Source organism: Caretta caretta, chromosome 1 (genome assembly GCF_965140235.1).
Source record: "Caretta caretta isolate rCarCar2 chromosome 1, rCarCar1.hap1, whole genome shotgun sequence".
Classification (NCBI taxonomy): domain Eukaryota; kingdom Metazoa; phylum Chordata; order Testudines; family Cheloniidae; genus Caretta; species Caretta caretta.
In genome coordinates, this window is record NC_134206.1 from 159,252,531 (window position 1) to 159,264,837 (window position 12,307).

At 40.3% G+C, this 12,307-nt stretch overlaps 1 protein-coding gene across 3 annotated transcripts in view; it reads right to left on the reverse strand.

Moving 5' to 3' along the window:
- ABCG1 (ATP binding cassette subfamily G member 1) overlaps positions 1-12,307 on the reverse strand; it is an 83,278-nt gene that overhangs the window by 27,243 nt on the left and 43,728 nt on the right. The window lies entirely within an intron of this gene.

Sequence of the window (12,307 nt, forward strand, 5' to 3'; positions counted from 1 at the left end):
TTCATAATATGCAACACATCATAAGCACCAAGAATAGTGCATGTGCTTCATAACGATTTTATACTACAGCATAAAGAACTGGGCCAGTTATAAATACGTAAGGAGATATAATCCAAAAAATATTTCATAGCCCAAAAAACTTGTATAGCCTCAAAATATTCATCCAAAATATACATTTACTGACTAAAAATTAAGCCTCTCTTTACTAGTAGTTACACTAGTTTAACTAAAACAGGTTAAATATATTTCCACTACTGGTCCACCTAATGACTCAAAAATAAACTAGGCTTGTTTTAATTGCATTTTCCTTTTAAAAATTTATTTGTAAACCTGTAAGTCAAGTTTTAGTGTATTTGTAACTTGAGTTTTTTCACTGTAAAAACTCTTCTAAACGGAAATGAGAGATCTCCTGCCAAAAGGAGATGTAACGTGCAACAAGTCGGTTGTTCAGAGCCCGTCCATTAAATTGAAGAAAATAGCTAAAACTGCAGAAAAATAAGGAATATCCCTATCTTTAATTAGACAGATTTAAAAATTTGGATCCAGCACTACTGTCTTTGACAGGATACATTTTAAGCATCTTACATATTGTATTTTGACTAGAGTGGACTGAACTTGCCAAAATCATCTTCATGACACACAGTACGAGAATGATTTTAAAAGGACAAAGAAAAAGAAACTCAATGAATTTTAGGTCAGGATGTCATTAATTAACATTGTCATTAATTGGCACCACTAAGTCCCAACATATACAACACCATCCCTTATTCTCAGCAGGAGTGGGTGAGAGGTCTTTCTACTTACAAAGGTTAATTCTGCCAAATCAAAGAGAGGAGGTTTTATTATGTAGTGGTAGTATTGTGCCCTGCATAATCCCTTATCAGGAATTAAAAACGTTCTGAGCCATAAGTAACTAGAGACTTCTGTTACAGAATATTGAGGCTAATCTTCCACAGAATCAGTTGACCTATAAATTCTATACTGGAGTCACATGCTTTTCATGAGGAATGGATTATGTGTTTGGAAACATTTGCATTTCTCAAATACAGGGACTGCTTTCCAGCGATATATCTACCATGTATAGCAAAGTTTCCCTTATTTCCCAATTCACTTTGGCCAAATTGTTCCATTTACGCACTAATTCATGTTGGGGGAGCAAGGAGTTGCACTGCTTTAGAGAAAGTTCAGGGAGGGATTGTACCTCAGAGAGGCATAATCCACTCTTAGATTTGCCCAGTGTGTGTTAAGGACTATGGTCAATCCTGATCTAAGTAGCTAAATCTCTGCTGAATTCAGTAGAGTTAGACCAAGGTTGAATTTAGCCCTAGACTGTAAAATACTTTCACTAAAATTATTTTATTTTTCTTAACAGAAAAATGGCCCGAATTCTTAAAGGGGCTGAACTCTTCTGACATTTCCCAGGAGGCTCTGTGTACTTTAAAGAATCAGGCCTGTATTTGGAATCTACCTGAAATACCCTTTTTTTTTTTTTTTTTTGGCAAGTTGTATCTTAAAAGCTGGCTAATCAGTTCATACTATTGTCAACAGTTGAATTAGTCAATTTCCTATCGAACATTCTTCCACCAGAAAAGGCGGACACATCAACATCAAAGTGTGTTTCAATAAGGTTGTTTCAAAATGACTTTTTTGTATATTACCTTAAAATACTTTTATCTGTATATTATATCAGTTACTAAATAGATTACAGATTACCAAACCAATTAGAATATCAATAACCAATTTCAATAGTTATTACCAGTGACCAGTTAGAATACCAACTGCCTGTCAGAATATCAGTAACTAACTTCCAAATGTCATTTAGACTATCAACTCCAATACCAATAATTAAGGCTAAGATTTTGTCATGGATATTTTTAGTAAAAGTCGTGGACAGATCACAGGCAATAAAGAAAAATTCATGGAAGCCTGTGACCTGTCTCTGATCTTAATAAAAATAACCACGATAAAATGGGAAGGGACTGGGCAGCTGCTGGGTGGCTGGTAGCTCTGGCACCCCGACCACCCATGGGGGCTCAGAGCTCCAGGATCTCCCTACCCCCTCCCCCGGTGGCGGAGGGGAGCTGCAGGGTCCCCCTGCCCCCTCCCCCGTGGTGGCCAGGGACTCAGGGGGTCAGCCTGTCCCCCCGTAGTGGCTGGGGGCTCTGGGGGTCAGCCTGTCCCCCTGTAGTGGCCGGGGTCCAGGGAGCTGCAGGGGTCCCCCTGCCCTGCCATGGTGGCTGGGGAGCTGCGAGCGTCCCCCTGTCCCATGCAGAGGCCAGTCAAAGAGGATGGAGGCACAGAATAGGTCCACAGTTAGGAATACAAGATTGCCCAGCAGCAGGGTGCAATAAGCAAGTAGATTTCTCTAGCCTTCTGATCCTAGGTCAAGTACTAAGCAACCTTGTATTTCATGTATAAACAATTAACTTTCATCAACTGAATTAGGGAGATTTCCTTACATAATAAAGAAGATAAGAGGGGTCTAATAGAGAAGAATTTTCTCTTTGCTGGAGTCAAAGGCTTTGTTGCAGGACTCAGCAGTGAAGAAGCTTGCAGGAGATTACATCTGCTTTCTCTGGTGAAAAGAAAAGGAGAACTTGTGGCACCTTAGAGACTAACCAATTTATTTGAGCATGAGCTTTCGTGAGCTACAGCTCACTTCATCGCGAAAGCTCATGCTCAAATAAATTGGTTAGTCTCTAAGGTGCCACAAGTATTCCTTTTCTTTTTGCGAATACAGACTAACACGGCTGTTACTCTGAAACCTTTCTCTGGTGAGGAATACAAGGGTTTCTGGGGAAACTGAGATTTTTCATTTTTTCTAAAATTAGAATAGTCCCAAGGCAGCACATGCTTAACTTTAAAGTGAACAGGACTACTCATGCTTAAAATTACACACATGCTTATGAAGTAGGCTGTCGATCTGGGGTCAAAATCATTATTAGAACTACTGCTTTTCCAATGGATTTATTGAAGTAAACAACGTCTTTAAGGTGACAGATTCATTTGCATTTCATTGATGTAATGCATTCATTTGGTATTCAGAGAGATGTCACACAGACTTTCTAAAATTTCCATGAGTTCTAGCATAATTCTGCATCATTAATAGACATGTGGAGCCTGGCTGCGCTCCCATTTAAATCTATGGAAGTTTCACACTGTCTTAAATGGCAGCAGGACTGGGCCTTGAAAATGAATCTAAGCTGTTTCCATTGCATCACCAATCCTTTTGAAGGTTCTGAATGGCTGCTGATGCTGTTTATACCTCTACTGTACACATGCCATTGACACCTTTTTGCTTCTCTGTGGATTTTCATTGCATATGATGACTAGAACTGCTACCATCTGACCTTGAGGATGTTATAAATGTAGACAATTAGCACAGGTTTCAGAGTAACAGCCGTGTTAGTCTGTATTTGCAAAAAGAAAAGGAGTACTTGTGGCACCTTAGAGACTAACCAATTTATTTGAGCATAAGCTTTCGTGAGCTACAACTCACTTCATCGGATGCAGTTTCCACGGTATGCATCTGATGAAGTGAGCTGTAGCTCACGAAAGCTCATGCTCAAATAAATTGGTTAATCTCTAAGGTGCCACAAGTCCTCCTTTTCTTTTTACAATTAGCACAGTCAGCTTCTATAAGCAACGGTTGGAAGACAGGATACTGGGCTAGATGGACCTTTGGTCTGACCCAGTTTGGCCATTCTTATGTTCTTAACTGTTTTTATTTATATAAACATACAACCTCTCTCATCCTTTTATTAAGCTACATATAAAAAACTATGTTAAAATGTTAAGATTGTAAAGTCATGGACTCCAAAATTAGGCAATGTCAGAATTAAGACTTCCCATGCTCAGTGCAATTAGCACATCCACAAATTATATCTGCAAACCTCTGACAAATCTAATGAATATGTGCAAGTGGCAATTTCCAGATGATTATAACGGAGTCAAATCTGGGTGGATATTCTCTCTTTCACTCACACACACACACACACACAAAAGACATCTCTTTGACCCCACCAAATTTCAAGTTCCTGCTCCAAAGCATAGAGGAGCTAGAGCTCTTCAAATAAATATTTGGAAAAATGAACATTGGCAAAACTACCTATTTTTCTCTTATGTCAGTCTAGGAAACGGTCAAACCATTTTTGCTGAAACTTTCTCAGAAACCTCAACTTCAGGCAGACACATGGCATGAGAAATTTCAGCCTAAATTGCTGAAGTTTGGCAAACGTATAAGCAACTGAAAACAAGGGTTTATAACAGAAAGTGCTAGGAAACCTTAACTATAAGCATTGTTATCAGCTTTACCTTCCATATTTCTGCCTGCAGCCAGCTGTAATTTTTAAAAGCCTGAAGATTTTGTAAAGCAACCAGTGCTTCAGTTGTGCTGGGCACCATTAACTATTGGACAAAATTTATTTGCAAAGATTATTTTTCATTTTTCAGCAGGGATGTTATTTATTGCTCTCCAAAATCACCCAGCTGTAAATTCAACAAACCGTCCTGGTATTTAAGAAAATCAATAACCTATGTGACATTAATATTTTCACAAGAAATATGCTTTTTAAAATATTGTAGTTACATCTGTTAATTTATTTTATCATAATTCAATTGCCTTGGTGAATTGTAAAGAGAAACCTAGGAACTTTCTTGATTAGATTCACTAGTGCTATTCCATTAGGAAAACAAAATGGTGTTTTCTTGCTCTAAAGTCCCTGGGCCCATTTCTGATCTTTCTGACACCAGTGTAAGTCAAAGTACAGTGAAGTCAATAGAGTTCTCCAGTATAAAAAGCAATGTAAATGAGATCAGAATCAGGCCCTGTATTCTTTTCTTTTTAACTTGGGGGCAGAAGTAGGGAATCTTCCTACCATACAAAAAGGCTCCTAGTAAATTCATGAGTCTGCTATCTCACTGAGGTCCATTATGCCCATAAATTAATAGCTAAAGACCTCTTACTTACAGAACTTACTACAGAACAAGGCAAGCATGGACTAACGTTTTTACGTTTCCTATTAAGGGACCAGTTGGTTGAATTATTCAAGAGAAAAACAAGTTGTAAAAGTCCGCCCTGCAGAGGAAAGCTTCATCTGAGTATATTGTGAGGATGTGTAAAAGGACAGTCCCTTTAAATATGTTGCAGAAAGCCTGGCAGGACAGGGCTGGGGAAGGCTGGCAGAAACTCCGCAGTGAAGCAGAGCAGCACATATACACTAGCTTTAGGCCAGGTCTACACTGGAAATTTTTGCTGGTATAATGTGGTTAGGGGTGGGATTCCTTATGACATATTCATGCTTGAAAAAAAAGTTTTTGCTAGTATCATTTATTTCCTTCAGGGAGCTGGTATAATCTACAAACTGCATCTCCCCTGGGAGAGTTTGGCAGGGCAGCTATGCCACTATACAGGCACACCTTTCTTAAGGAAAGCAAGGTCTTGGGTTTTTGTTTTCTTTATCTTAACGTTACTCTTTGTTTCACTGTTAGAAGCAAGCAGCTTTTTACCATTGCCACACGAAAAATACGAACAGCTAAGGAAAGTCACTGAAAAAATGTAACAAGCATTTGTCTCATTCTAAAATACAGATATTTGTCCTATTTGGGGTTTGATTTTTTTTTAGGCTGTGTTGTCTTTCCATGTACCACATGCACAATTTGTTTACCCTACTTATTTGAATATAGTGTTTGTGTGGTGTCAGTGATACAGATAGGGCACTGAAGTTCTCTGTTTATCCACAGAACAAGCTGATCATAGACTACGTCCCACACAGGTTTCAGAGTAACAGCCGTGTTAGTCTGTATTCGCAAAAAGAAAAGGAGTACTTGTGGCACCTTAGCGACTAACCAATTTATTTGAGCATAAGCTTTCGTGAGTTACAGCATCCAATGAAGTGAGCTATAGCTCACGAAAGCTTATGCTCAAATAAATTGGTTAGTCTCTAAGGTGCCACAAGTACTGCTTTTCTTTATGTCCCACACAGCGTTCCACCAATGTTCCTCACACCTCACCTACCTTTAGGCTAGTATAAATTGCAATCCAACATTCATATCAGCTCAATCCTTGGCCTCTGCTGAAAACAGGCCATTACTCTAAGGAAACAGCTGTGCTTGTGAAAGAGACCATGGCCATCAACAGCACCTTACTAAGTGCAGCCACAATAGGTCTAACAAGTTTTGGTTGCTGAAGATGCTAGAGAAGCAAGCAGGGAGTGAGAGCAGGAAGACTGCTGGAGTTCTCAGAGAAGATCATCCCAGAGTGGAGTTCCAACTGTGTACAACTTTTCTTTCCCTTTACTTCACACAGCTGACTGTATCAGCTCAAGAACAAGCAACACAAGTAATTCCACAAGCAACACAAGGAAGTTCCAGCCCATTCAAACTGATCAAATCTCACAGCCAACATTCTAAGTAGCAAATGAGTGCAAAGTTACCATCAGCAGTGCAAGTAGAGTGGTACGCTCCAGTACGCAGTACCAGCAAGAGATTTTTAAGCGGGTCTGGGGTACCGGAAAGACTTGGGGAGGCTAGCCCCTGCCCCGGAGTGGGGGTGAAGCTGCACTCTGCTCATTCTTTATATGGGTTTAACAGGCTTTATTTAAGTTTGTTAGCATATGTATTGTGCTGTTACGTTGGTCAGGAGTCCTCAAGAGGGGAGGCGTGGGGGGACGGAAGGTGTTTAAGCAGTGGTTTTGATTCCTGCTCCAGCCTCTGGACTATGAACATATACTGATGGGCGCATTCTAACCAAGGGACTGAGGACTTTAAGGTAATCTGGAGCCTTCATATTTCCTTGATCCTTTGCAGATGGATTTATGAGTTGGATATGGTACAAAGACTATTCTAGCCTCATTGATTGCCGATTTCTCCCTTTCAATGGACAAAGACAGATGTCTGCTGGCTTTCTCACATGACTCAGCAGCCTTTGATATCTGTGGTATAAGCAATATAGCCCTTGCTTGAGTGGTTTTGTTCTTTCCTCTCCAAATGTCAAATCCTGTCCCCACTGAACTCAATAGCAAAACTTCTTTTGATTTCAATGGGAACAGGATTTGGCCCCAAGAGATCAGAGAATGTGATTTTGACCAATTTCTTATCTGTCCAGAGACAGTTCTGATGCACGTTCTGCCAGGCTGATTTTTATTGCCCCTCCTGTATGTCATGCGGAGGAAAATAACAACACAATTTGAGCTGTAGTTCTATCAAGATGCACATGGCACACACAGTTCTATGCCTCTTTTCCATCAAACCCAGATGGCGCAGCATCTTTGCTTTCCTACCGCCTGGCAGAGAGCAATACATAGGCCTTATCTACACTGCCACTTTACAGCACTGAAACTTTCTCGCTCGGGGGGTAAAACACACCCCCCTGAGCGATGCAAGTTTCAGCACTGTAAAGGGGCAGCGTAGACAGTTCACCAGTGCTAGGAGCTGCACTCCCAGCGCTGGTAGCTACTCCCCTCGTGGGGGGTAAGTTTTTTACAGCGCTGGGAGAGTTTTTTACAGCGCGACCACACAGCCATGTTAAAGCGCTGCCGCGGCAGCCCTTTAACACTGGTAGTGAAGACCTACCCTTAGATAGAGGTAAGCTGGCAGAAGCTTAGTTTGGATGTAAGGGAGGCACTGTTAGTGTTTTAAGGGAAAGTGGGGTGATTGTCCTTCCTATCCTTTTATTTAAGAAGTTTTCAATTTGGAGTGCTGCTGGATCCTCAATGACACCTGGAAATGACATCTGTTTAACAGATTCAGTTGTATAATTTTAGACAGGTAAGGGGGGTGTCGACGGGATGGGGAGAGAGTGGGGGCCCCGGGCTGGGGAGGAATTACATGGAGGGTCACATGGGGAGGTCACGTGCCCCCCCTTGTGTCCCTCCCATGAGTGCAGTACTGGCAAGAAATGATTTCTACTTGCACCACTGGTTACCATGAACAAGTTCATTAACCTATTTGGTGTCCTGAACAGATAAAGAACATGTCTATCATAGCAACACCTTCATGGTTCTACATATATTCATTCCTATGTTTTGTTCATGTTTATGAGGCTCCAGCAAACCAAATTTCTGTACACAATCAAGACCTTTAGTTTTTACTCTTTAGCTCTATAACCCAAAGAAAGTCTGAGAAATGTAGCATTCTCAAAATTAGGTGAGTGTAGGTCCTCCCCAGTCCAATGAAGAAATGTGGGTTTATGGTCCGAGTAGGGGTCTGGGAATCCAGACTTCCGAGTTCTGTTATAGCTTTGCCATTGGCTAACTGTGCGGCCTTGGGGACAACTCACTTATGAACAGATTTTCAAAGATGAGTGTTTCAGAGTAACAGCCGTGTTAGTCTGTATTCGCAAAAAGAAAAGGAGTACTTGTGGCACCTTAGAGACTAACCAATTTATTTGAGCATGAGCTTTCGTGAGCTACAGCTCACTTCATCGGATGCATACCGTGGAAACTGCAGTAGACATTATATACACACAGAGACCATGAAACAATACCCCCTCCCACCCCACTGTGTGTCTCTAGTTTTTGCATACAAATACCATAACTGTGCATATAAATTAGGTCTGTGACTACTTACTTGGCCAATCAGGAATCTCACTAATCACATAAATATCCAATTTGCATATATAAACATGAAAGCTGCACACATACATCATGGGTGTTCAACTGTGTGCGCACAAATGCATACCATTCTCAAGATGTAACTAATAAGTAGATCTGGGTAGGGTGCAGATTTTCTGTTTGCAGGAAATACTGCAATTTTGATTCTTTTTTTGCACTCCAAAATGAAATGAAAACAAAAAATTGAAGTTTCCTGCAAAATGATAGTCCAAGAAAACAAATCATTTTGGGTCAATCTAACTGTTTTATTTTGATAAAATCAAAACATTTTTCCTATTTTAACTTTGTCTATTTTATATTGTATTATAAAAAATTGGAAAGTCATTTCAAAATGGAAAATCAAAACTTTCCATTATTTAAAAATAAAAATTTAGTTGAAATCAGAATATTTCCACTAAATGTTTTTCTTTAGACAAATCAGCATTTTCCAATGGAAAAGTGTTTTTTCAGAATATTTCCAAACAGTTCCACAATTGTGTGATGCAGTTTCCTCATTCAGAAAGTACTTACCTCTCAGTGCTACTGTCAGGATTTATTTCAGAGCGACAGCCGTGTTAGTCTGTATTCGCAAAAAGAAAAGGAGTACTTGTGGCACCTTAGAGACTAACCAATTTATTTGAGCATGAGCTTTCGTGAGCTACAGCTCACTTCATCGGATGCATACCGTGGAAACTGCAGAAGACATTATATACACACAGAGACCATAAAACAATACCTCCTCCCGCCCCACTGTCCTGCTGGTAATAGCTTATCTAAAGTGATCATCAAGTTGGGCCATTTCCAGCACAAATCCAGGTTTCCTCACCCTCATCCCCCGCACACACAAACTCACTCTCCTGCTGGTAATAGCCCATCCAAAGTGACCACTCTCTTCACAATAAGAAAAGGAGTACTTGTGGCACCTTAGAGACTAACCAATTTATTTGAGCATGAGCTTTTGTGAGCTACAGCTCACTTCAAGTGAGCTGTAGCTCACGAAAGCTCATGCTCAAATAAATTGGTTAGTCTCTAAGGTGCCACAAGTACTCCTTTTCTTTTTGCGAATACAGACTAACACGGCTGTTACTCTGAAATCTCTTCACAATGTGTATGATAATCAAGGTGGGCCATTTCCTGCACAAATCCAGGTTCTCTCACCCCCTCACCCCCCTCCAAAAACCACACAAACAAACTCACTCTCCTGCTGGTAATAGCTCATCCAAAGTGACCACTCTCCCTACAATGTGCATGGTAATCAAGGTGGGCCATTTCCAGCACAAATCCAGGCTTTCCAAACCCCCCCCCCCCCCCCACAAACACACACAACCCCCTGCCCCCCCCCCGACGTTCTGGTTAAACTTGGATTTAAACTTGGAGAGTGGTCAGTTTGGATGAGCTATTGCCAGCAGGAGAGTGAGTTTGTGTGTGTGTGTGGGGGGGGGGGGCGGAGAGTGAGAAAACCTGGATTTGTGCTGGAAATGGCCCACCTTGATTACCATGCACATTGTAGGGAGAGTGGTCACTTTGGATGAGCTATAACCAGCAGGAGAGTGAGGTTGTGTGTGTATGGGGGTGGGGAGGGTGAGAGAACCTGGATTTGTGCAGGAAATGGCCCACCTTGATTATCATACACATTGTGAAGAGAGTGGTCACTTTGGATGGGCTATTACCAGCAGTAGAGTGAGTTTGTGTGTGGGGGGGGGGCGGGCGGAGAGTGAGAAAACCTGGATTTGTGCTGGAAATGGCCCAACTTGATGATCACTTTAGATAAGCTATTACCAGCAGGATAGTGGGGCAGGAGGAGGTATTGCTTCATGGTCTCTGTGTGTATATAATGTCTTCCGCAGTTTCCACGGTATGCATCCGATGAAGTGAGCTGTAGCTCACGAAAGCTCATGCTCAAATAAATTGGTTAGTCTCTAAGGTGCCACAAGTACTCCTTTTCTTTTTGTGAGGATTTACTAATCTTCAAAGAAGGGTTTTCAGATCCTTGATGAAAAATGTTGTTATTTATAGGCATTACTTCAAAATAATTTAAACTTCAAAACCACTTGACAAAAATTGATAAGATGGATATATGATCTCCAAACTCCCTATTGGGTTTAAGCCAACTTAAGTCAATTCTAAATAATGATATTTGGGGAGGGAAAAAAAAGACATCTTTTGACTTCAAGGAAATGTGAACGACAGAGTGGGCATTCTGGAGAGACAGAGTGAAATATATCGCTAAAACAATAGGAACTTTCCTTATTACAGAGAGACAGTTAGCATGTATACAAAGGAGGGCAAAATTCCACCTTGGAACTAGTAAATGTATTAAGGTAACTATCTACCAAACAAGTCATAGCAGGAAATTCACAGGCATTGGTCACAGTGGCTTCATCTGTCATTGGTATGTTACATTTACCTTTATGAACCATTTTGCACTTTATTGCTAGAATCCAAAAATCCCCCAAAGATTATATTTCACCCATTTTCAGGGGTGCAGAACTACAGGATTTTTCCCATTGTCTGAGCTCTGTGACCCGCTTTATGACAATTAATGGAATTTACAATTGTAATGCAGTATTATATGCCTCAGAGCAAACACTCTTCATTATATAAGTGTCTGTAAAGCAGCATGCCCTGGACTAAACCATCAGAGAAGGAAGAAACACTGAATGCAGAAGTGTCTGAAGGGGCCGGATCAAATTCTACCATTTCAAGGTCCTCTTCACTGCTCATTTTGGGGATTTTATTTCATTCAGCTTGACCCAACTAATTGCTTCTTTCATAGTTGGTGAAATAAAAAAAGGTGAGTCAAGCTAATTTTTGTAGAGGGCTAATTTGCATTTCTAATTGTAGTCCATGGCCAGGTTTAGGGTTATACACTTCACTTAATCCACAGTAGATCCACCATCTAATAACAATGAAAGGGATTATACAAATTCCAAAGGGAGAATATGGCTCCTATCTAGTAAGTACACAAGCTACTTACATTCAACTTCACTCAAGAAGAAAAATGGTGTCTGGCACTTTAGGACAAGTACTATTTCTGCCCTGTGTTTATTTGGCCATTTATGTGTAATTATATGTGTAATTACCTGATTTGTATATGCCGATTAGTATGCAGTAATTGTGCAAATTAAGCACACAACTATACATCAAAATTATTACTATTTGTTATTTAGATAGAAAAATATAAGTTGGTTCTAGCACCAGGTGCTTCCCTGGAGAAGAGGGTATAATCTAAATCATTTTAAAAGACAGATTTTCAAAACAGTTAAATAAATAGAGCTGGGCTTTTCTTTTTTTTTTTTGGTGGCTAATAATTTATTAGCTGAAAAATGCAGTTTTGGTTGACCTGAAACTATTCACGAATTCAAGTTGAGTTTGCTGAATAGTTTTGACCAAGCCAAAAAATTGAAATTTTTTGGTAATTTCAAAATGAACCATTTGATTTTGACATTACCAAAACATATAATTTTTTAGGCTGGAGTCATAAACGGCCAGAGGAGGCGGTAGTCTCTTTATAACCTGAGATACAGAAGACCCTGGTTCAATTCTCCCCTCCACCTGATGTGGAAAAGGTATTTGAATGTGGGACCCCCATATTGCAGGGGAAGGACCTAGCCACTAGACTATGGAATATTCTAGGTATGGCTCTCCCAATCTCTCCTGTTGATGCAGTTCTATTGTGCATAACTAATTAAACAGTCATTGGAGCAGGGACTTCA